This window comes from Asparagus officinalis, chromosome 6 (genome assembly GCF_001876935.1).
Source record: "Asparagus officinalis chromosome 6, Aspof.V1, whole genome shotgun sequence".
Classification (NCBI taxonomy): Eukaryota; Viridiplantae; Streptophyta; class Magnoliopsida; order Asparagales; family Asparagaceae; genus Asparagus; species Asparagus officinalis.
Genome location: NC_033799.1, coordinates 68,120,512 through 68,144,935, shown reverse-complemented (window position 1 = coordinate 68,144,935; position 24,424 = coordinate 68,120,512). Strand labels below are relative to the sequence as shown.

General features: G+C 32.3%; 1 long non-coding RNA gene across 2 annotated transcripts; it reads right to left on the bottom strand.

Moving 5' to 3' along the window:
• On the bottom strand, positions 1,358 to 24,182 carry LOC109845126. Of its 2 annotated transcripts, XR_002248229.1 has the most exons (4): positions 23,879 to 24,182; positions 10,522 to 10,595; positions 5,714 to 5,790; positions 1,358 to 2,234 (listed from the first exon to the last, which is right to left on the bottom strand). It is a non-coding gene; the product is annotated as an uncharacterized LOC109845126 (long non-coding RNA). The 2 variants fall into 2 exon arrangements; XR_002248228.1 differs by lacking the exon at positions 5,714 to 5,790 and having other exon boundaries at positions 23,879 to 24,178.

Here is a 24,424-nt window from a genome sequence, read left to right as displayed (position 1 = left end):
GTAAATATATCAAAATATGACATACATCCCTCAGCAGCATCGCGTTGCAGCAAACATCAGTTTCTGAAAAGTACTAACCAGTCAAAATCAAACATGGATTCACAAATGATTCAAGTCATTATCAGCTTTAAGGCGTATCCCCATTCACAGGGTATACCTATAAAGGCGTATCCCCATTCACAGGGTATAGCCATAAAAGCCACATCAAGAAATATCTAACAAAAGGAACCATCAAAGAATAGATTTTAACTTGCGCTAAAATTCTACATCAAACTGGTTAATGTGCACGTTACTAATATATACATTTAGCATAAGAAAAAAACTCAAATCCAAGAGCATCTTAAGTAGTGCATATCAGTCAGTCGAGCGCTAGCCTGAAATCTTGAGTATAATAAGGCGTGCATTACCACTAGTTCATATCTTCATGATATGCATGCCGAAGAGAAAAACAGTATTTGAACCCCAAAATTACTTGGCAACAGCGTTCTAAATATCAGACACCAAGGATATATGAAATAGCAGATTTCAAGGATATATGTCAAAGATATTAAATAAATATTGGGATGTCATATCAAATAATATGTATACACAAATCACAGATGTTCACAATTGATGCACCAAAGAATGAAGCTGTGGAGAAATGTGGTATTTGTCGCCAAACTTTTGCAAGATAATCTAGTCCCACTTGAGCCCTTTTTTCTGATTATTTACGTAAGCAGATATTTGTTAGGTTCACAGGTAAACTGAGCCATAAGCCCAAACCAGTCTTTTTTAAAACAAATAAAAATCCAAATCAACATATTTTTACGCTGATATGTTACTAGAGAGATCATGAAAATTATGATATCACCCAAAAATTGCAAAAGCAGTAAAGGATATTGCCTTATAAAAGGATACATTCACCAATATTTCAGCCATCTTGGAGATAGTTTTAGACAAACCTTAGCAAAAATTCAGAAACTTAGGTGTCAACATAAAATCAAGAATGAAACCAAGATCGACAAACCATAAACCAAAAACATGTCATATTTAAGACAAATTTGCAGCAAATAAAAATTTAGATTCAATTTTGCTATGAAAGTAACAGCACAAAGTAGTATCTCAGCTGATATCGTGTTGACCAGAATCTTTTCCTCCTCCTGCATAAGCTCACAATGGAACTTACCAAAGCTGCATATATCTACCTCAACATACTTCAATAATTATTAACCTTTTCTTGTAGCTCTGCATATTGCTCAGAATTAAGCTTATTAGAAGGCTGCACAGCTATTCTATGGTCAACAATCTACAGTCAATTTTGGCAATTTATCTCTACCACTGATGATTTAGTGAAAAGGAATGGAGCACACTTAGCAGCTGAAACAAGAGAACTGCTAGAATTCTTACAAGTTCCACTTACAGGTACGAAAGAAGATCAAAAGTTGTTTCACAAAACAATATTTCTTAACTTCTTATAGTTATAGCAACCCATAAGGAACTCGTTTGGTCGGAACCATTGAAATATAGAATCGTCAGCCTGTCTAAGCACTTGACCCTTATCCAAAAGAAGATAAATTGTTTTCTTACCATAGATAATAAAGCAGCAATAATTCTCAAAAATCATTTTAACCTAAGAACACATATCGCTTATATATGTTAATATAGAAATTCAGATGAGGCCATTTTGTGGGTGAAACAATAATTTATCTTCTGTAGCAAACATAAATTCAGAAGGCACTGCTTTGGGTCTAAAATTTCAGTTCCTTTGTAGTTCGTATGCATGAATATGAGCAAACCAATAGCCATGAGAGAAAGCATAAATTTATATCGGCTTTCATGCCATCTCATATGCAAGATAGGAAGGCACCCCGAGTAAGCACTGAAGAAAATAGGCAACAAACGATGTAAGAATATGATAAAAGTCTAAAACTTACATGATAATAATCTATTTTGCATAATCTTAACTGACTTAAATTATAAAAGGTTTAGGTAAAATGTGAGCTCATATTTAAATCATAGCAACGAGAACAATAAGAAGAGGTCAATAATCTCGATAATAGTTAAGGATAAAAAATATTCCATGGTCTGATCAGCTTGTTTGCTTCATAATTTATATTAGTTAGCTGATATACTAGAAACATATATTTACGGATAAATCTCACATCTTTACTTACTAGTTCTGGCAGAGGGAGGCAGCAAGCTTGAGACAACTAATATAAAACTTCCAAGAAAACCATCTATATCATTCTTCTACTCTGCATAATGTAAAACCAAAAATTAGAAATATCATCAAACAATGAACATTTATTGAAATCTTTAATGGAAAATAGTATACTAATGGAAGAAGTTTGTTATACTAATGGAAGAAGTTTATTTGATTCTGTTGCATAATGTATAAATGAATGCATATTATGCAATATGAAAGAAGGCAAAGTATTTTGGGTTTACATTGTCTGCATATATCTGGCTATTCCTTTCATATCTTCAAATGTTCTTTTAAGGATTGCGTGGAGGTTAATGATGTTTGCTTTCTATTATGATTTTACACCTGTTTTCCCCTTAAGTTAAATCTCTCGGAGCCCGATCTTTGAGTCAAAATTTCAAGGATATGATAATAGTTAGCAAAACGTAGGAGATACTCCTTAATAGAACTGAATGAAAGAATACGATTCATGTAGCCCACAACTTTGTCATAACTGCTTTATTACTGTTCTTGTTGGTTCCTATTGAGGGCAGGTATGAAATGCATAACTGATAAGTTTTCAGTGAAGACTTCATACTTCGGCAGTAAATTGATTACATATGAAGCATCAAAAAAAAACATGAATTGTCAAAGTAGAAGTCAATGCAGACTGTTGCTGAGCAACTAATCCACAATGAAAGATGAAAGATGGCTAATACATGTGAACTCAGGAATTGTCAAAAGGATAGAAACGCAAAAATTTGTAGGTAAGTAAAACAGAAAAGATTCAGGGCCTGTTTGTTTTACTAAAAAAAGAGGGAAATCAAAGAAATGGAAAACTATTAAAATGAAGAATTGGTTTGGGAGTGTTTGGTTGGCTAAAAAAAGAAGGAAATCAAAAAAATGGAGATGAAATGATGTTAGTTGTCATATTATTATTGGATGATGTGAGTGATTTTTTAAGAAAACTAGTTTTGATGTTGTTTGGTTGGCGAAAAAAATAAGGAAATGAATTATAAGAAACCTATTTCCTTTAGTTTGTTGTTTTCTTTTGGTTTGGTTCATTCTTAAAAATAAGAAATGAAATGAGATGAGATGAGTTGTCATTGTATTATTGGGTGATGTGATCCAAGATTAAGAAAAGTGTTTTCACAACTTTTTGGGATGAAAACAAATAAATGAAATGTTAATGAGATGAGGTGAATTGTTATAATATTTTATTGGATGATGTGAGTGATTTGAAATGATGAAAAGAGATGAGTTGAGTGATGTTTGGATGAAAATAATATTTTATTAGATGTGACGGATGAGTTGTTAGATGAAAATAATATTTTATTAGATGTGATGGATGAGTGATTAGATGAAAATAATATTTTATTAGATGATGTGGATGAGTTGTTGGATGAAAATAATATTTTATTAGATGTTATGGGTGAGTTTTAGGGATGGAAATGGAGGAAATAGTACTTTTTGAGATTTTCACCTTTTCCATTTCCATTTCTTGGTTTTTCTTGGTTTTTAGGAAATAACCAAACAGGCCCTCAAAGAAAAATATAGAGGTCAAACTTCAGGAACTTTGACACATCTGAAAATAGATTAGAATAGAGGAAATGCCCAGAGGAAGACAATTATATGAATTTGACAAAGAGAATAAAGTCAACTATTGGATTTGACAAAGAGAAACATGAAATCAAGTATTGGGCCAAGATACAAGTGAAGAACATGAAGACTACTGAATGAAAATTAACCGAGGAACATCAACACAAATTAGATGCAAGTATATATTTTCTATAACACCGAAAACAAGGTTTATGAGCAGAAATACAGAATCATTGCATTACTTCATGTGCGAATTCATTACACCCAACGAAAGGACAAAGCTGATTGGCTACATGCTTCAATGCAATCTAAACTACACAAGCTTTTAAGTAAAAGCAATGGTTTTTTAAATCTCCTAAAGTGTCAGAATAGTACATAGATGTATAGTTCTCTGGTGACTCATATGACACTGGGTGCTTAGATGATCACAGAATAATATCAAACCAGCTCTTGAACCTTAAAACGCTTATTGTTCAATCTCTCCTAAGACCCATCCCCACCCCCCCACCCCAAAAAAAAGAGGGAGGGGGGAGGGGGGGTGGAGGAAATAGAGAATCCCATCCCCACCCCCCCACCCCAAAAAAAAGAGGGAGGGGGGAGGGGGGGTGGAGGAAATAGAGAATAATAGAATTGATGATATAATCAAAAGATATGGTTCTCCATTAAAAAATTAGGATATTGGGTGGTAAAAGCATTACATCATTTGCTAGAGGAATAAAGTATTAATATCAATTGGGACAGATGAATTTAAAAAAAAGTGATTTTAGGTTAGGTGCATAATTATTGTTATCCATCTTTTTAGCTAGGAAGCTAAGTTGCATGGAAACGGGTGCGGGTACGGAACACGGTAAAACTGTAAAATATAGGGTACAGGGACACGACTACATATATATATTGAATTAATACGGTACATAAGATAAAAAATTTCCCCTTCATGTGCTATTAGAATTAAAATTCCGATCACATTTTTGAGTTTCTTTTATCATATTGATTATCGTGAATTGTAAACTACTCATTTTTTTACTAGACATCTAAACGACCCATTAACTATATAGTTTTAAACTTGGGTATGGACCGAAACGAATCCGACCCGTATTTCATTAGTTTCAAATGACGGATGTGAAGTGTAAGCTCTACGTCCAGGAAGTCTTTGACAAGTGTTTTAAATTAACGCATATATCATATAATTGAGTACTTATTGTAATAAATGCATACATATATTCAAGAAGTGTCCATGAAGTTTGGGTACGGGAAAGTGTCGGGTACGTGTCTAGTCCAGGTACGACTTCATTATAGAAGTACCCGGGTAACATAGCTAGGAAGTAACCTTTTCAGTTCGAATGCAAAAAAGAAAATAAAGTAGAGAGATGCAGAAAACCGATTTTCTATTGTTTCCAGATACAAGTTTGCTTATGATCTTTTTACTATACAACTTATCACTGCTGATTAAAGTGCATCCATATACAAAAACTTAGCAACCTTTGGATGACATGCCGCTAAACCCTCTTTGACTGATATGTCACAAGAAGAGAGAATGCATATGTAGTATGATCATCCTTCTATGTGAGCCTGCCCAACTCGGTTTAAAATTTTCATCAGGATCTTATATCTAATACTATTATAAAAGTGTGCTGGTATGTTAAAATATTTCTTTCAAAAATGTCATTTAAAACATATACATGCATACATAAAACAAATGCATCCATACATAAACCATACCTCATACATACATACCCCCAATTAAATGCATTATTATTCATAACCCCTAAAATAATTTCGCCATGACTAAGTTGTTTATATTTTTTATAACTTCTCATTGACATATTAGTCTCTTATAATTCTCACTAATTATCACTATCATAATTAAAAAAATATTACAACCATTCATCTTCTTACTAAACCACTATAAATCATAACAAATCTCTTACAAAAATGAATACATCATATGCAAACCTCATCCATCTCCATTGCACCTCCTCAAATCCTTAAACGTCTCTTTGTCCCGATTTTGCCTATTTTGATTTCATTCTCTGCACAACCAATCACTACTTACTATCTCTTATTATAACATGATGAGATTAGCATGACTTATAGCAAAAAAATTCTTTTCTACCTTTTATAACCTCCCAATAACAAATTAATCTCTCACTCTCTCTTTCTTAATTCTCACTAGTGATCACTACCATAATCATAGAGAATGTTTCAACTGATTTTTTACCATAAGAATTTTTCTTTGCTTGATTTGGCATATTATAATTTATGTCTTTATTGGTCAATCAAGATTTTTGAAGTTTGTATTTAATTTGTGTTTTGAGAACCATAAAATCCAATCAAGTATGAAATTCATGATTTAACAATATATGTTTTACTTAAAATATTTAACACTAATAACAAATTAATCTCCTACTCTCTTTCTTAATTCTCACTAATGATCACTACCATAATCATAGAGAATGTTTCAACTGTTTATCTTTATACTAGCCACTATAAATCACAACTAATTTGTTTAAAAATTTCTATGAATTCTCTTTTAAGTATAATTTCCTACTTCATTATTAACACTAATAAAGTAAGATTTCGAAATAAGCTAAATATAGAGTGAGACTTCGTGACATGTGTGTATTATTTAGAGCTCAAGGTCTTAAAACTAAATTTTGGAAATAACACATCAAGTTACTTCACTTCCAACTGAACAAGTAAGATGAATAATTGAAGAAGAAACAAAGAGTAGTTTCCCGTATTTATATAAATGAGTTTGAGATTTTTAGGTTTTGCTCTTACTATGTATATGCAAAGATCTTTAGTACTAGCATAATATGCACATAGCAGTCCATATTTTCCAGCGTAACGAAGAAAAAAGATTAAAAATTTTAACGTCAAATAATATTCAATCTGCTATTATGGAAATTAATTTTGAACTGAGGATATAGTTTGGTCATTCCCATCATGATGATGGTTCCTTAAAAAATCATGTACTGAGTTGGAAAATCCATCCTTCACAATAAGTTTTGTCTGATTGAAATTTGTAGGTTCAACTTAAAAATATTGTTAGAGCAAAATAATGACACACATTACTATAAGACCCCATAACTTTTTTTGATGATGTTTGTTCTTAACAATTGAAGAAGCTCTGATTAAGTCTTTTCAGAGGACTATATAGATTTTGGTTAATTTTTTAGCTCTGATAGAGTATGTTCTTAGTTGTCATAGAACATAAAAATTTTCAGATTAATACAAAATATTTAAATTTTTATTTTACAGTCTGTATGTTATTTATCCTTCCTAATGGTATAACTATATTACAAATTTGTGAATAAAAAACCCCGGCATGTGCTAAATTATAAACGTCAAACATTATGTTAAATTATAAAACAAATAGAATTATGCTTTTTAGGTAAATAATGTCTTTCAGGTATTCCATAAGTTTTATTAGAAAGCTCTGGTTTTATAAAACTAAAATTTTAGAAAAATTATAGAGTAAACCTTTAAATTTGTAAAACAACCCTGAAACTTCATAATTTTATAGATAAGGACCTTGCAAAACAACCCTAAAACTTCACAAATAAACCTCATAAAAGATTATATTTACTCTAGGATTTTAATGATAAAAAGATAGCAAAAATCCTCAAATTACATCTAACACCAAACTTATTATAAAAAAAAGATAAACATAAAATTAATCCAATAACGTGGAACACACGTGCACTATACTAGTAGTTCAAAAAGTCCATTATAGGATATAACTTCAAACAGATGATTGTTGCAGTGCTGCTCTGAAAAGATATCTGCAGTTATTTGTTCAAGTTACTTAATGGTAAAATAAGATTGTCACAATAAGATTTTATTGCCTCTTCAATCTAGTTCATAGAGTCAAGGGCAAAACTTGGCTGGCTTGAGGTAGTGCACAAGCGCAACCTTAACTTTGGATAACATTCCATTGCAGAATTGTCCATTTCAAGCCTTACGCTCCTCTTATCTGCCAAATCTATATGTATATTTACACGTGTTTTTTTTGGGAGGGGGATCTGGGGGAGGAGGGGAGGAGGGGTTGGGGTGGGTTTTATGTGTTTACTTCCAATAAAACATGGCCCAGTGACAAAAGAATTAACCCCTCTTCAATTTCAATTGGATTCAAACCATTTTCATAGTAACAAAGTGGCTGAAAGTCACTACCTTGAATAACTGTGATTAGTTAAAACTAGTACTTCAACATATTCTTGTTACACATATCTCACATTAACTCAAACAAATCATAGCCGTTCCAACAAATCATAGACGGTTGTAAAAGTAATCATCCCTCCACTATTTGATTGCATAAAAATCCAAACCATATGGAAATCTTAATTACTTGATAACTTGGAAAATATTGTTATTTCATCTATTTACTATAACATTTATTATTGCCCTTAACTATCAGAATAGGAATGATCCTAATTTTCCAATTCAATACTATTAAGAGAAATTATTTGGTTTTATCAAAAATCTCTCTTTTTCCACCCAATCTAGCGACAACATAAAATTAGCATTTTCATGGTCGTTACAAGGGAAATAATTTTTACAAAATAAAATTATACAACATGTTTCATAAGAACGTGACATTGGCTATTGATCTTCGAACTATTTTCCTTTCCTACAGTATCTGAGATAACAACGATAAGCTCAAGGTGCCTTCAAGTTGGTTTTTTACCATTATCATGAAATAACTATTTTTCAATTTGTAGGAGATTTTTACTTGTTTTACCTTTTTTCGTACACTTATTACTTACAATTAAGATTTATTTATATAATATATTGTATCCATTATTTCTCGAAAAAATATTTACCTCACTTCATTTTAGTTTTGTTTTACATATTAACGAAGATATAGAAAGAAAAAAGAACAACCCGATATCTTTGTATGGCAAAGAATAGACATAAAGACAAAAAAATGATAATCTAAAACATTTACTTCTTTTAAATTTTTCCTACACTTATTACCTACAATTAAGATTTATTTATATAATATATTGTATCCATTATTTCTCGAAAAAATATTTACCTCACTTCGTTTTAGTTTTGTTTTACATATTAACGAAGATATAGAAAGAAAAAAGAACTACACAATATCTTTGTATGGCAATTAATAGACATAAAGACAAAAATGATAATCTAAAACATTTACTTCTTTTAAATTTTATGCCTTATAAAATTTCACAATATAAAAGAAATTCTATCAGAAATATCTCTTTTTCAACTCGATTTTGTGACAACATAAAATTAGCATTTTCAGTCATCACAAAAGAAATACTTTTTAAAGAAAATTAAAATTAATATAGCATGCTTCACAAGAACCTAACATTGGATGTTGGTCATTGACATATCTTTTTCTAGTGTTTCTTAGATAATGACAAATGTAAATATGCTTGAGGTGCCTACTACTTCACTTTTATCACTAGTGTTTTAAATGTCGGTCGACATGTCAAACATGTCAGCCGACATTGCGGATTTAAAGGTCAACTGACACGATATGAAGATTTTCAATGCGTATTGCATTTTCATTATTCATGTCGGATATATCGAGTGACATATCAACAGGATGTATTATGGGGCATGTTAGTTATCTCGACCGATTTTTCAGTCAAAAAATTTGGCTAATTATTTTTTATTATGTTTATCTAATCAGGTTTAGGATTAAATTTCTGATGGAGTTAATATTACTTCTAAAGACAAAACCTAATCAGTTAGGAAAAAAAGACCAAAGTCATTTCGATCACTCCTCTTCTCTCTCTCCTTCAACATCTCATCGGTCTATTCTCCGAGCTGTTTCTTCGACATCAATATCAAGCAATCTTCTCCCTCCTTTTTTCACCTATTTCCTTCAACATTAATCCTAAGCATCAAAAGTTATTTAGTTTTTTTTATAGTTAGACAATATCATTTATTAAGTATGTTTAGATTTTATTTATGATTATATATTACACATTTGCACACCATCCGATATGACAATCCGATATTTTTCATATCCCCAATTTGCGTTATCCGATATGAATTTTAGTCGTCTGACTTAAACCCGATATCGACATTTAAAACCTTGTTTACTACTATCACGAAATAACTTAATTTTCAGTCTATAGGGGTCAGTTAAAAGTTTTAACTTTTTCCTATGCATATTACCTACAATTAAGATTATTTATATAATATCTTGTACATATTATTTTTCAAAAAAAATATATTTATATTTACCTTACTTCGTCTTCATTATGTTTTACATATTGACAAAGATATAGCAAGAAAAGAAATTAAATGATAGTTTCGTATGGCAAATAATAGACATTATGACAATGATAATATGAAATTTCTAATATCTGTTAAATTTATTTTTTTCTCTACAAAAAATTCTAAATCTATTTCTATACAAATTTATATCATCTATGAATTACTTGTGGACTATATTGTGAACCCCAACCTGTATGAAATTCCTAGCTCCGTCCCTGGATAAAGTACTTTATAACTCCACATACTAATATGCACCAAATCTAAAGAAAAAGGTTTATGGAATGCACCCATGAAGTTAGAAAATATACTGGGCTAAAACTGAGGTCAATATTCGTATTTCAGGATGATTGTTGGTTACATATTAAAGTAGTAAAGTTATGAATAGTTCTAGTTAAAGTTTCTGAAAATGAGATACATATAATCAGTTAATGTATAACATTTCATGTTCCATAATTAATGCACAAAAATAAGTAGTCATTCCGATAGATAGATTAGGATATCCTCACCATAAAATGTGTACAGGAGTTTCTTGCAAGTTTATCAATTGTTGCCTCAATCTCGCTGCCTCCTCCTTCAAGAACTAATGGATAAATTTTTTATAAGTCAGTTAATAAAGAACATCGTACTACTCAAGTAATAGAAAATTAGAGGATTTGTCAACTGATTCATGAAAATATGGATAATGCCATAAAGGTGGTGCCGACAACTGAATTAAAAAAAGTAAAGTATTAGAACAAAATATTAACCATTTGCATCTAGTTGAGTATCACCGAAATGAAACATTGATCATTTGTCATGTCAGTAAGATCACAATTGTTCTATATTTGTTGACTGGTGAATCCTCATATTCCAAGGACAGATATGGACATTGCTAAAAGAGCAGTGAACTTTCAAGAACTACAGACAACAGCAATGATGCACAAGTGTCATGTTTGATATGGTGTCCAAAACACACTTTACAATAGATGTGGTTGTGCTTCATAGCTCCTGGCTACTCAGACTATCAACCCCATTATACAAAGGATAACTCCATTCATTGAACATAAGGATACAACTTGGGCTGGTCAGGCTGCGTTCCAAAGTTTCTATTCCTAACCAAAACCGGGTTGGGCTAGTTCAGTTCCGGTCCTCTGGATTGCATTTTATATCGCAGATGGGCCATTTAACCCCGTAAAAGTCATTCTACATGGAGATGGAGTATCTTTTCTTAAAGCCAACCTTACAAGGATAATTTTTTCTTTATCTTAAGTGGAAATTCAATGTTCATCCCTAGGAGATATTTTCTAATATAATGAAAAACTTACATATGCACAAATTAGGGGTTCGGTCCATATTTGAGTTTCCAATATACTCTTCCAAACACTCCAGACTTTTAACTTGGCTTCTTTGTGCCAACACCCTGGTCGACTACAAAGAGAACATTAAACAACTGAGGTTTGAATGATTGGACTGGATATAAGTCCATATAAATAGCATAAGTTGAATGCTTATCTGAAGACACACATAGTGGTTAGATTTCTCAATGCGAGAAGTTACTGACTAAGAGCACATTTAACTATGCTATTCAGAATGTGCTGCTATTTCTACTATTTCTGACAGTCAGAAGAAAGATAATAAATGTTTCAGTGAAGAACTCGATAGGAAATACAACAAACTCAAAAAAATGACAGAAACATAGAAATTAGATGGTGGTGCTCTTAGATAATCATACAACTTTTAAGTAAGTGTTGCAAGGTGAAAAGAATATAACATAGAATTTTAGTACATCAAGCTTATAAGGTTTTATGACTAATATTGATCATATTTTGACACACAAAGAAGGCTTAAATAAAATTAGAAAAGAACTTCGCATAGATTAAAAAAAAGGGACAAATTCAACTTTCCCAATGGAAGGAAGTACCCATGTAAGATTTAAATAGCCAGGTAGGGAAGACCATGGAGGCTATGCGGAGTTCACAGGGTCATGCTTTCGTGCATATGAACTGTCAGAAAGTTCAGTACTTCCATAATTATCCCATACAATCTAAATTAAGTGAAACTACCTCATAATTATACATTGATTATAATACAAGATATATTCAAGGTTAAATTACAGAAAAGTGCATAAACTTTCTTTCTTTTTTTCCCAACAACTACCGTAAGCTTTCTACATTATGATAAACTAATAAAGGAATAAACTATGATGCACTTTCCTAGAAACTGCCAGTAAAATACCCTCCGTTTGTAACACCCTCCATTGTTTGGATTACAGAGGCCCATAAATATTCTGAATTACAATAAACTATCCTGTACTTTCCTAGAAACTTCCTGTAAAACACCCTCCATTTGTTGGGTAGTAAAGGCACAGAATAGAGATGGACTATGCTAATTTACTTGACCCAAATTGACTGAAAAAGATCAACCTTACTTTAGTTATGAGTTGAGTCCAATACATTTAAACAAATATCCGTGTAAATTTAGAGAGGGTAATTGAGCAAAAGACTTAGTAAGGGCACAAGTGTATCGGAGAACTACTTTGCTTTCATGCATAGGATTTCAACTATGAGCATATTCATATATTAAGATGATTGATGGATATATACATAAAAAAGGAAAGTATCAACATATGATTCCATTTATCTAACAAAAAACTTATTCTATAGTGTTTGGAAATAATGTCGTGCATTTTAGAAAATAAATTTGTGAATCCAAAAGATTTAGGATTATTAGAACAAGAACAAAATACATTAAACAATTTTAGTAAAATTGTGAAGTGGAATAAGCCTGTAGCACATATTGATTATCTAAATACCTAAGAATAATTACTTTTGATCAACCAATCATCTTGATAGTGACATTGTTGATGATGTGGCTCATCAAATCAAATAGAGATGGTGAAAAAAGAGTGCTTATATAATCTTATGCCACTGTAGAATACCTATGAGATTGAAGAAAAATTTTAATAGGAAAGCTATAAGACCAAAAACACTTTATGGATTAGAATGTTGCGCAATTAAAAAATAGGGTAATTGTGAATAGACCCCAACTAGTATTGTCCGGTTGCAAATAGACCTCAAGTAGTTCCATTTGTGTTGATAGACCCTTGTAGTATTTGTCCAGGTGCAGATAGACCCCCTCTTTGAACTTTTTTGAATTATTTAAGAGTCAAAAGATAGTAATTGAGGGTTTATCCTCATCAATAGAACTACAGGGGTTCTATCTATCTTCTCAAAACTTTTGACTCTTTTAATTATCAAAAAAATTCATTCGAGGGGTATATTCGCACAAACAAAACTATAGGGAATCTATTCGCGATATAGTGATACTGCAATGTGTCTATCCACAATTAACTCCAAAAAATAATTTGTGCAAAAAATGAGTATAAGAATGTTACGATGGTATGTAGATATACACTAATAAGATAGGATAAGAAATGAGTGTATCTGTAGAAGGCTTCAAACAAGAGACTGCTCTTTGAGGATATAATAAGAGAACTAATTAATACGGTTTTGTCATATACAATGGAGGTCACAAAATACACCAATTAGGAAGCGTAGTTAATGGAGCAAGTTTATAGTTAATGGAGTACTGCAAAAGAAAGTAAATAATAGAACCTAATGGAAGAATAGGATTCTTGTAACCTAAACATGAGATAAAGGCTCATTTGTTGTTGCTCTCATGTTTGTTGCTCTCAATGTTGGACTAAATGTCATCTGCTTGTAGTATAGCAAATCCCCTCCTAAACTGAATGGATGGGAGTTGCATATTGGCTTGGATCTAGTCGGTTCTAACCAAGCTAAGTGCATATGGCTAATAGAGATAGTGTCTCAACTTACCACTTCATACCGAAGAATCACATCAGCGACAAATATGACATCATGTGCACCACCGAAACCTAACGTGCAGTGGACTAAGTTCGACCTGACCATATGTGAATTGTAATTTTATCCTTTTTCCAACTTGAGCTTGTGAGCTCTCCAAGTTATGAGTGTTCCAACTTGAGCTCTAACCCCTTGCTAACAGAAAAATCTAAAAGCCAACTAAACCTTGAGCTTTGATATTAGCTTGTTGGTTTCAGAAAGGCTTGTGAAGAGAGATCGATGAGATTAGTCTACTTGGATCTAATTGACTGAAAAGGTTAAACATAATTTAAATCTTAAGTTCAACCATATATAACCATATATCCATATAAAGTCTAGACAAAATCTCATCTAATGCCTTTTCCCATAAACCTACACCTAAATTGAAAAGATGCAAGTCAATCCTAACAAATTATCTTGTTAGTAATGAGCATGTTATGTGCCTCGCATGTGATAACTCCTAGAGAAGATTGCTCTTAATAAGTTATGAGTAATACCCATTTTCTTGTTTTATATATCACATTATTAATATTAATTAATCTATTATTAATTAGCATAATGAACTTAACTTATATTGAAATAAATCTTTGCAAACCCAAACAATGATGATATTATATTCTAATTAAATAAAGGATATGCCGAGGTCTCATAAGAAGAGAGGAGGGACACTTAACAAGTGATTAGAAGAAGATTAAGAAGGGTCATAGCTCCCCTCATTATTCCCTTTCCCCCAAACCAGCAAGAAAGAAGAAACACAAAGAAAAGAAACAAAAGAAGAGATAAGAGGAGAAAAGGAAAAGATTAGCAAGGAGAAAAGGAAAAGATAACCAAGAAGAAAAAGAAGTATATAGATGTAATCCTACAACTAAATATCCTTTGATATTTGTTTTCAATTAATCCTCTAGATTTATTTGGATTGGCACTACCTTTGATATTAGGAATTGATAATTGTTTTGTTTCCGCTAATTTTCTGGATTTATTTGTATTTACGCTTCTTGAGAATGGTGATATATTTATGCATGTGATTTCAAAAAAAAGAGATTTTCGACGAGAGGATCACAATGACGACCCTATCAGCTAGCACGATGGGAATATGTTCAGAGACAGTCAGCAACAACACACAATAGGAGGGAATTGCAAAAATTAATTAGTCATTATGTGTGTTCTCTAATTTACGATCTACTCATTTTCACGTGAAAATGAAATTATTTCTAGACTTGTTTAAAAAAATAAAATTTTTGATATATGATTTGAGATATTTCATGGTTGTTTTAGGAATTGTACAGTTGAAATTGATTTTTCCATATATCGACAATTGATGTTGTTGTTGTACACTCTATGACATGTAAGTTCTACTAAATGATATGTAAATATCCTGCCACATGCATAGCGATGTTTGTTGGTTAATGGTGTTCATCGAGAAATTAAGCAAGTCAGTGACATATCAAGTTATGAAAGGCACATAATTATTGTTAGCATCCCAAGTTAGACAAATCATAGATATAGGTAGCCTATGATAAACATATCATCATTGTAGATACTTTGGTTTAGATATAATGTAAAAGATAGAATGTTCATGTCGATACTTTCTAGGCAAAATCTTTGACGTAGACAATCAAGGTGTCAATGTAGATTGTGAAATTGCTTAATTTCTATGCATAAAGATTATTCAAGAAATATTACATGTTATTATTGTTAATAATGAATATATTATGTAGATCTATGATGTTGTACTTATATGAGGAATACTATCTTAGAAATATGTGGCCGACAGATATTAGAGATGTGATTGTGAGAGTAAAGGAATATGCTAAGAATATGTTTAGCATATTCCTACTAATATGTAACATGTATTTATTTGCTCTTAGTATAAATATAAGAGATCAACAGAGCTCTAGAAAGTCTTCGATTTTTCCTCAGAATTAATTTTAACATGGTATCAAAGTCATGCAAACCCTAACTTCCACAAAACCCTAGATCCTTACAAACCTGCGCCCCCCACCCCCAGTCTCTCACCATTTAACTCCTCTCTCAACCTTATCACCTCTCTTCTTTTCTGTAACTGGTTACCCTAAAGAAGGCACTGTGACTATTCACCATGTGCAGTGCCACGGATTCTTATTCATCCTTCTTTCGATAGCCTTGTTGACGATCAGGATTACCATTATTTGTTTCAGTAGTCATCCTCATGTATATGTTCTCATTACCCCCTATGCCGCCTCGATTTCCTTTCGTTCACCACCTACTCAACTTATGGACACCACCTCCGCTACCGCTTGTATCCTAAAAACCTTGACCACCAATAAAGAGAGTTTGTTTGGTTGATCCATGAAGAGGATTGTTTGTTTGGTTGATCCCTAAAGAAAACCATTTGTCTAGTTGATCTATGAAGAGAACCATTTAGTTGGTAGATCCATGAGAAATCATTTCTCTATTAGATCCTTGATATGATCATTTGTTTAGCAAGTCCCTAAAGAAAGATCATTTGTTAGATCTCGAGGAGAATCATTTGTTTGGTAGATCCCTAGAGAGGATAGTTTGCTTGGTGGGTCCTTGGTGAGGATCGTTTGCTTGGTGAGTCCTTGGCGAGGATCGTTTATTTAGTAGTTCCCTGAAGAGGATCGTTTCGTTTGGTCGATCTATGAAGAAGATCGAGGTATCACACTTGGTGATTTTGATTGAGGTTGTTCGTAGTGAAAGACATTCAAGTAGAAGACTAGAAGATGAAGACAACTATGATGAGAAAGGTCACACACAAGATCTCAACATTTTAAGTCATGTCACAAATTGAAGTGAGTACAGCTTGTTTGCAACAAGCTGGACATATATATCATACATACTCCAACTTGAGGGAGGGTGTTAATGAATATATTATGAAGATCTATGATGTTATAGACTTATAGTAATATTAGGAATAATATATTATAAATATGTGGTCAAGAGATATTAGGGATGTGATTGTGAGAATAAATGAATATGCTAAGAATATGTTTAGCATATTCCTAATAATATGTAACTTGTATTTATTTGCTCTTAGTATAAATATAAGCAATCAACAGAGCTCTAGAGAGTCCCTGGTTTCCCTCGTAATTCATTTCAACAAGAACAATTTTTCACTTCAGCCCCATTTAATTTTTTTTATTATTGAAATCGACCCTTTTTATTTTATTTATCAAAACCGACCCAATTTCTTGATTAGCAGCTTAATCACCTTCCTAATTAGTTGGGATTCGCAACCCCGACTATTTAGGAGGGTGTTAAACCCTAATTAGAAGCCTTAAACCCTAAAAATTAATGTCCTAAATAGTCGAGGTTGGTAACCCCGACTAATTAGGAAGGTGATTAAGCTGCTAATCACGAAATCGGGTCGGTTTTGGTAAATAAAAAAAAGAGGTCGATTTCAATAATAAAAAATTAGAATGGGGCTGAAGTGAAAAATTGTGCTTTCAACAATTATGAACTCTTTATTTAGATATATTTAATGCATGTTCAAAATCAAATTATGTATTATATTTTTATTTATGGTTTTATGTACAAATATTGTTGAATGTGTATCACTTACCAAACACATGAAAAGTTCATTCTGAAAATAAAAGAACATTTTTAGATTAGTGTGGTTGTAAGGATTGCGCCTAAGTTGACAATGCAAACCAAGTAGTTATTTACCTTATCTAGCTATTTATCTTATCTACCTTGTGTATTGGATGACCCAGCTCAAGGAAATTTTTGTAATACTATGTTTGAGCAAAACTTCTAATACATGCTATGGAGTTTTAAAATTAATATACAATGTAGCTTTGGTGATGTGCATCGTGCAACAAATATGTTATCACCAGAAAACTAGATGTATAAGGAAACTATGTAAGTTTGAACTGCAATATAAACTTGCTATGAATCATATTTCTAGACATATATGTTCCTTGAACATATCAGAGTCAAGCTTCGCAAGTTCTCTTGTTCATAGAACTTGCAGCCGGTTGTCATGCTTCTTAGACTTACAAATTAATATTTATGTCAGTTTGGCACATGACATTATGCATTTTACATGTCATACACAATGTAGAAAAAAACCCCATTTCAACACCTAACAAAGTTAAATTGTTATAAAACTCAAGCAGAAAACCCGTGTTGCATTTAACATGCAATATAACACTACAAAGCGTGTTTTATCTGCATTAAGTTAAGCGTTATTTAAAACTTATTAAATTAAATTAATGATTATATTTGGACTCGTGGCGATATCTTCACCGTCCAACTTAATTACACTAACTGAAATAACTTTCCAATTAAATCCCCAACCCCAATTTCATTTGCGTGAAAAACCCTAGCGAACCCCTGATCCCATCTCCAACACCTCCCTCATCTCTACCCCTCCACCCCCTCTCAATCCTATGGAGAAACCTCTCAATCTATTTTCCTCTCGCTTTAGACAAAGACGTAGCTTCTTGCCAACAACAAGGCTATTCTCATCCTCTTATCTCTACCGAGGATAAGACTCATTCAGGTTCCTTCTTATCTCCAATATCTCTGCTTGCTAACGAAGAAAATCCTAATCCCATCTCCACTTCCAACACCTCTCTAGCTTCTAAATCCTAACTATCATATATATATATATATATATATATATATATACACACATATATACGTATATATATATATATGTGTGTGTGTGTGTGTTTGAAAAGTTTGATGATTCTAATTATTAAAATCATTATGAATAGTTTGTATTTATGAAATATATAAATAATTAATTAACAAAATAACCTACATTATGTATTGCATTCTTTTACCTTTTTTAACTCTTAATAGAAGGTAGAACATTATGTTATGCGTTATAGTTATTTTTAACATTGGTCATACATTAACTTTTAAGACTATTACATGTATATATACTTGTATATATATATATATGTGTGTGTGTGTGTGTTTGAAAAGTTTGATGATTCTAATTATTAAAATCATTATGAATAGTTTGTATTTATGAAATATATAAATAATTAATTAACAAAATAACCTACATTATGTATTGCATTCTTTTACCTTTTTTAACTCTTAATAGAAGGTAGAACATTATGTTATGCGTTATAGTTATTTTTAACATTGGTCATACATTAACTTTTAAGACTATACTCATTAGAAAGTTTTCTAAAAATAAAAAACTTGTAGTTGTTAATCCAAAGTTTATGGTCTTTAGTAGAGAAACGAAAATTCATGGTAGCTTTGTGTAATTAGGCCTAAATTCAATAAGAAAGATTGCTTCTATATTAGATCAGAAAACATCAACACTTTCCTTCATGGATGTGGATCTTAGAGGGTCAGGGAATGTTGATTGGTTACGATCGAGAATGTGCAAGGGCATTGATGTTGCTATCAAGATTTCACATATATGAAAGTAGAGTTTAAGCAACTTTTATGAGTGAAGAGAAACTATAAGTGTTATCACCTAGTTTAACTTGTGGCTTGTGTCGTAAGACTATTGGTTATAACAAGAATTGTTCATGTGTAATGATTCTATATGGCAACTCCAGCCTTTACAAGAATGATTTACATCACCTCCTCTTATTATATCATTGGTTTTTACATTACCTTGTCCCGTGTTTTCAAAGCAAACTATATTATACCGTTTTTTTTTCCCTTTCTTCTTTTCATCTTCTTCTTCTTTGTCATCATCATTTTCTGCTTCCTCTTAAATTTGAAATTAGAAGATTACAACCAAGAACATAATCTTCAAGTAATCGTGTCCATGCAAAAGAAAGATCATAAGATTGTTTATAAATCACTATGGAGCAATAAGACAACAGATGGATCTTTAAATTTTCTAAGAAATGTTCTCAAATTAATTACAACAGTGATGAAAGAGAAGAAGAAGATCACTCAGAGGCATTTCCGTCCAAAGCTTATCAACTAAAGAAGCTGATGCAAAACACAAAATAATGGAAGTCGGAAGATAGTCATATGAAATCACAAAAGATCCATGTTGATTCACTCAAGTCTCAAGGTTTGTGGTAGTTTAGTAAAGCTTAGCATAAATGGTCAAATGTACATTTATGGATGGGGTTTATGCAAAATGAAATACTAATTGGACAAATCACGGAGTTACAAATCGTAAGTGTTTTTGGGCTTGGGCTTTTCTATAGTAGTTACAGTCAACAAGAGTTTCACCCCTTTTTCCACTTCACTCTCATGATTGGGGTCATTTAGCTGACAAAGAACCTTCACACATTGTTTTAGTAGAAACCAACTATTATGATGTGGATTGACAGCCTAGTTATCATAAGAAAATAACAGCATAGATTCTTACAGAACCTAAAAGTTGAATATCTTTAAGAAAGGTTGGTGGAAATCAAGAAGACAAAATGTGAATAAAGCAATATTAAGGGTTTATAAACTTCATCATTACAAAGTTAACATTTTATAAAACAAAAAACGAAAACAGAAGGGCAACACCAAAAGAAGTATACAAGCACTTGCTGACCTACATATTAATTAATACCAATGAGAACTAATTACTGTCAAATGTTTAACAGTCAATGAACAAAAATCTTAACGACAAAAATGTAGAATACACCGACATTCTAAAAGTAATTGGAGAATAAAGTTTCCCATCCAGGCTCAAAATCATGATATTGTTATCTAGGTAAGGTAGAACAGACTTCTAGGCATTGACGACTAAAATTTCAGCCATTGACAGAGGAGTATCAAAGTTTTAGTGATAACCTCTTAAGAGATAAGAAAAATAAAATAGCTAATGGGAAACATTCCTGATAATAGGTACATTCTTAAAAGATGAAGATTTTCAAAAAAATAACCTTTCATAATATTCATATTTCTCAATTAGTTTATGACTGTTCTTTATTCTAATGTTAAGTAAATTTCGACCAAATAAAAGCTTCCATGCTAGCTTACTATTTGAACTTTACCTAATCTTAGGTCATGTTCTTCTACAGCTAGTAATTTTTAAAATTCTAGAAATGTGTGCTTTGAGATTAGGATTAGTAGCTTTTTTCAAATTTTGTGTTTTTAGACAGTAAGCGCTAGTTTCTTCTTATTTCTATCAAAATTATGAATTACATTTACATTTTGACAGTAACTATTAGAAAAATATTTTGTTATCCAAAATTTCAAAATAGAAGGTTTTTGTCAAGTACAAATATTATAATAATGAGACTTAATTTTCATTAAAAACATTGGAAATGAATAACAATATGTCACAATTTAAAAAGTGACAAAAAGCTGCTTTCATATGTTCGAAACTTCAAGGAAGGAATCTCTCAAATTTTGTCACTGTGTTTCGGATCTAATGTTAACTGTAAACTTGTTTACATGAAAAGCCAAAACCATTTCTGTTAAATCCATTTGACTTGGATATATCCTGCCACTCCCAAAGTGACAAATAACAATATGTTGCAAACTAAAAAGTGACAAAAAGGTGCTTTCATATGTTCGGAACTTCTAGGAAGGATTTCTATCAAATTTTGTCACTTTGGGTCTTGGATCTAATATTCAACTTTAAACTTGTTTACACGAATAAGCAAAAACCAATTCTGTTGGATCCGTTTAACGCGGATATATCCTGCCACTCCCAAACTACACATCATATCATAAAGTTTCTCATTGGAGAATTGTTCTAGAGCCCTCCATCTTAAAGGGCTCAAGTTCCCCCTGCCTAATTCCTGCAGCAAGGATCAGTGCCCCTTCAAGATGGAAGGCATCAGAAGACCTCTAAGGTTTTTCCAAAAGAAAGCAGGTACACTTCCAAGACTCAATCTCATCACATATCAGTCTCACTAGACCCAGCCTGAGGCCAACGTTAGGGAAGTAGCTAAGAACAGTGGTTGGTGAAATATAAGAAGCCTTTTTTGTGAAAAATCACATGAGATCCTATTGCTAAAGGCCTCTAAGTTATTCTGAAAGAAAGCAAATACATATCCAAGACTCATTCTCTTCATGTATTAGCCCCACTAGACCCATACCAAGGTTATCGATAGCGGATAGCGTCGCGTAGCGGTGAGGCATCGCTAAGCCTATTTTGGGCTATTGTGGCAAAATAACGATAAAAAGCGCAAAGTCAAATAGCGGTCTAATTTAGATATGTATAAATACTAATTAAAGAAAAATCTAAGAAATCTAAAAATACATATTGGATGATTTAAAGAGATCCTAAATATGAAATAGACATGTAACCATTACGTAATACCGAAGATAACTCGAGGAGTCAAAAATTCGTCGTCTTCGAGAAGAAGAGCTTAGCGGTGACAAGACTGCCCTAAGAGGAGCTCACGGTGAAGGAGGTGAGAGAAGTATCAAGGTAGGTGCCAGAGGTTATGAGAGGTGGCGGGAGTATACTGAAAATTACAGGAGACGGTGGAATACAATGGTCAAGGGTTGAGTTTAGTTTTTAAAAAATAAGCCTCAAACCGCTTTTAAATAGTAGTTAAAAAACAAATTTCGAATGCAATCGCTCTCTATTTACCGTTATGACACACTATTGGTCGTTTTTTAGAACAGACATATTCCGCAATATGTCACCGCTATTGCGCGATAGCGTAGCGGGTGATAGCGTCGCGGGAAAGGACCGCTAACGCTATTAGCGCTGCTATTTATAACAGTGACTCATACTAAGCTAACGTTAAGGAAATAGCTAAGAACAGTGGTTGGTGAAATATAAGAAGCTTTTTTTGTGAAAAATCACATGAGATCCTATTGTTAAAAATCCGCTTCTTGAGGATGGAATAAGATTAATAACTTATTAAGGTCTTCAATATACTCTTCATCTATTTCTCTCTTTATTGCTTAAGTTTGTTTGAGGGTTCCACCAGTTTTACAGCAAACATACTCATTTCATTTTTCTCGTTTCCATGTGTTTCAGCGAACATGAAAAAGAAGTGCATGAAACCTTTACAAGTCTTAGGAGTCATTAGTCATTAACTGAAAACTATGTAATACAAGCAATTAGTTGAGAAGATATACCTACAACAGTTGCTTCATAGTAGATAATGTGTACGGGAGTATGCTGATGTATAAAAGACAAAAAACACAATTTAGTTTTACTTTTACATGCATCTATATGATCTTCCCATTTTATAAATAAAGTAACAAAGAACATTTGATAGTATAAAGCCATATATAAGTGTTAGAAGTTTAATGTTAACAAACATATGTACTTGTAAAGATTGTATCTATTCCAATATCCACAAGCATCACTATTTATTAATATTTATGCCCTGTGATATCCCCAAACCATATTGTGTAACATCCACATCATGTATTTATATTGTGCAATACAGGTACTAAATAACCATTAATTCAAATTCATCAACCATTCAAGGATATCCGAGATTGTATATAGTGGAGACTAGAGTCAGAAAACACTTAGTAGGATTAGAAACAATCTAGTTCCATTTCTGGTCTCTAGGTGGTCAAACATGGAATCGACAAACTCACTAGAACTATTTCAAGAGATTTTATAAAGAAGAAGTTGACCAACTTTAGAACTAAGAACATACACATGAAATGATACAAAAGGAAATGTTTGATAAATTTTTTAGAGAAGAAAAAAGTGTGAAATGATTGTAGCAATGTGATAAAGGTGCGTCGATGGAGTAACAACTAGCTAGAAGAAAAAAGACAAAAGAGAATCCATCCTATTATTCAACAACATCTTTGTAGCAGTTAGTACCACAATTCAGAAGACACATTTTTCTAGCCAAAACAAATTGCTAGGAATATAAGGATAAGAAAACACAACACAAGAGCTTTAAAAGACATAAATTCTGAACAACTTTTAGGAGTTCAGCGTCTACAAAAGTTTAAACATGCAATTGAACTGGCAATTAGGTAAGTTCCCAATAACCGTATGTCTGATGAAAACTAACAATAAAACAAACTCGTACCTCTATGACAAACATGAAATTGCTATTCATACGCTACCAACAAAACATACAACAGATGAAAATCGAAGAAAAGGCAAAAAAATAAAATAAAATAAACAAACAGAATCTAGATAATCGTCCGTGATCTTCACCTGTACAGTTTCTTCGAACAGGAGCCTTTCAATTTTTCCCAACCTCACTCATCAAAGAAGCCAGAGGACGAAAGCTAGGGTTTTGAGCAAATAAAGAAGATAACAACGCAAAACTTTAGACAATGAAAATGAAAATTCTCAACAGATCAGATCACAGAAATGGGAATCAAAACGAAACGAGGAAGAAGAAATAGATCAGGTCTAGCAGCAGCCATAACAGATCTAAACAGGGAAGGACGAACGAATACTGAAGGAAGAAATGGGAGCGGCTCATCTCAGTCCACGTTGTACCTTTCCATTTAATAGGAAAATAAAATTTATTAATACTATAGAGTTAGGTGAGACCGGAGCATTATTGGTTAATTATTGTTTACTAAGGAGCGAGAGTGTAAATCTAGACGCGTGTTTTGTGTCTAGATGCGTCGGTCCTGACTCGAGGAGGCAGCAGTAGGGGATTCCGTTTCGGGCCGCGGGTGTCTCTGTAGAGGGGGAATAGGGGATGCATCTCATTTTTTCAAAATGATCCTAACCTCGAGATTAGGGATG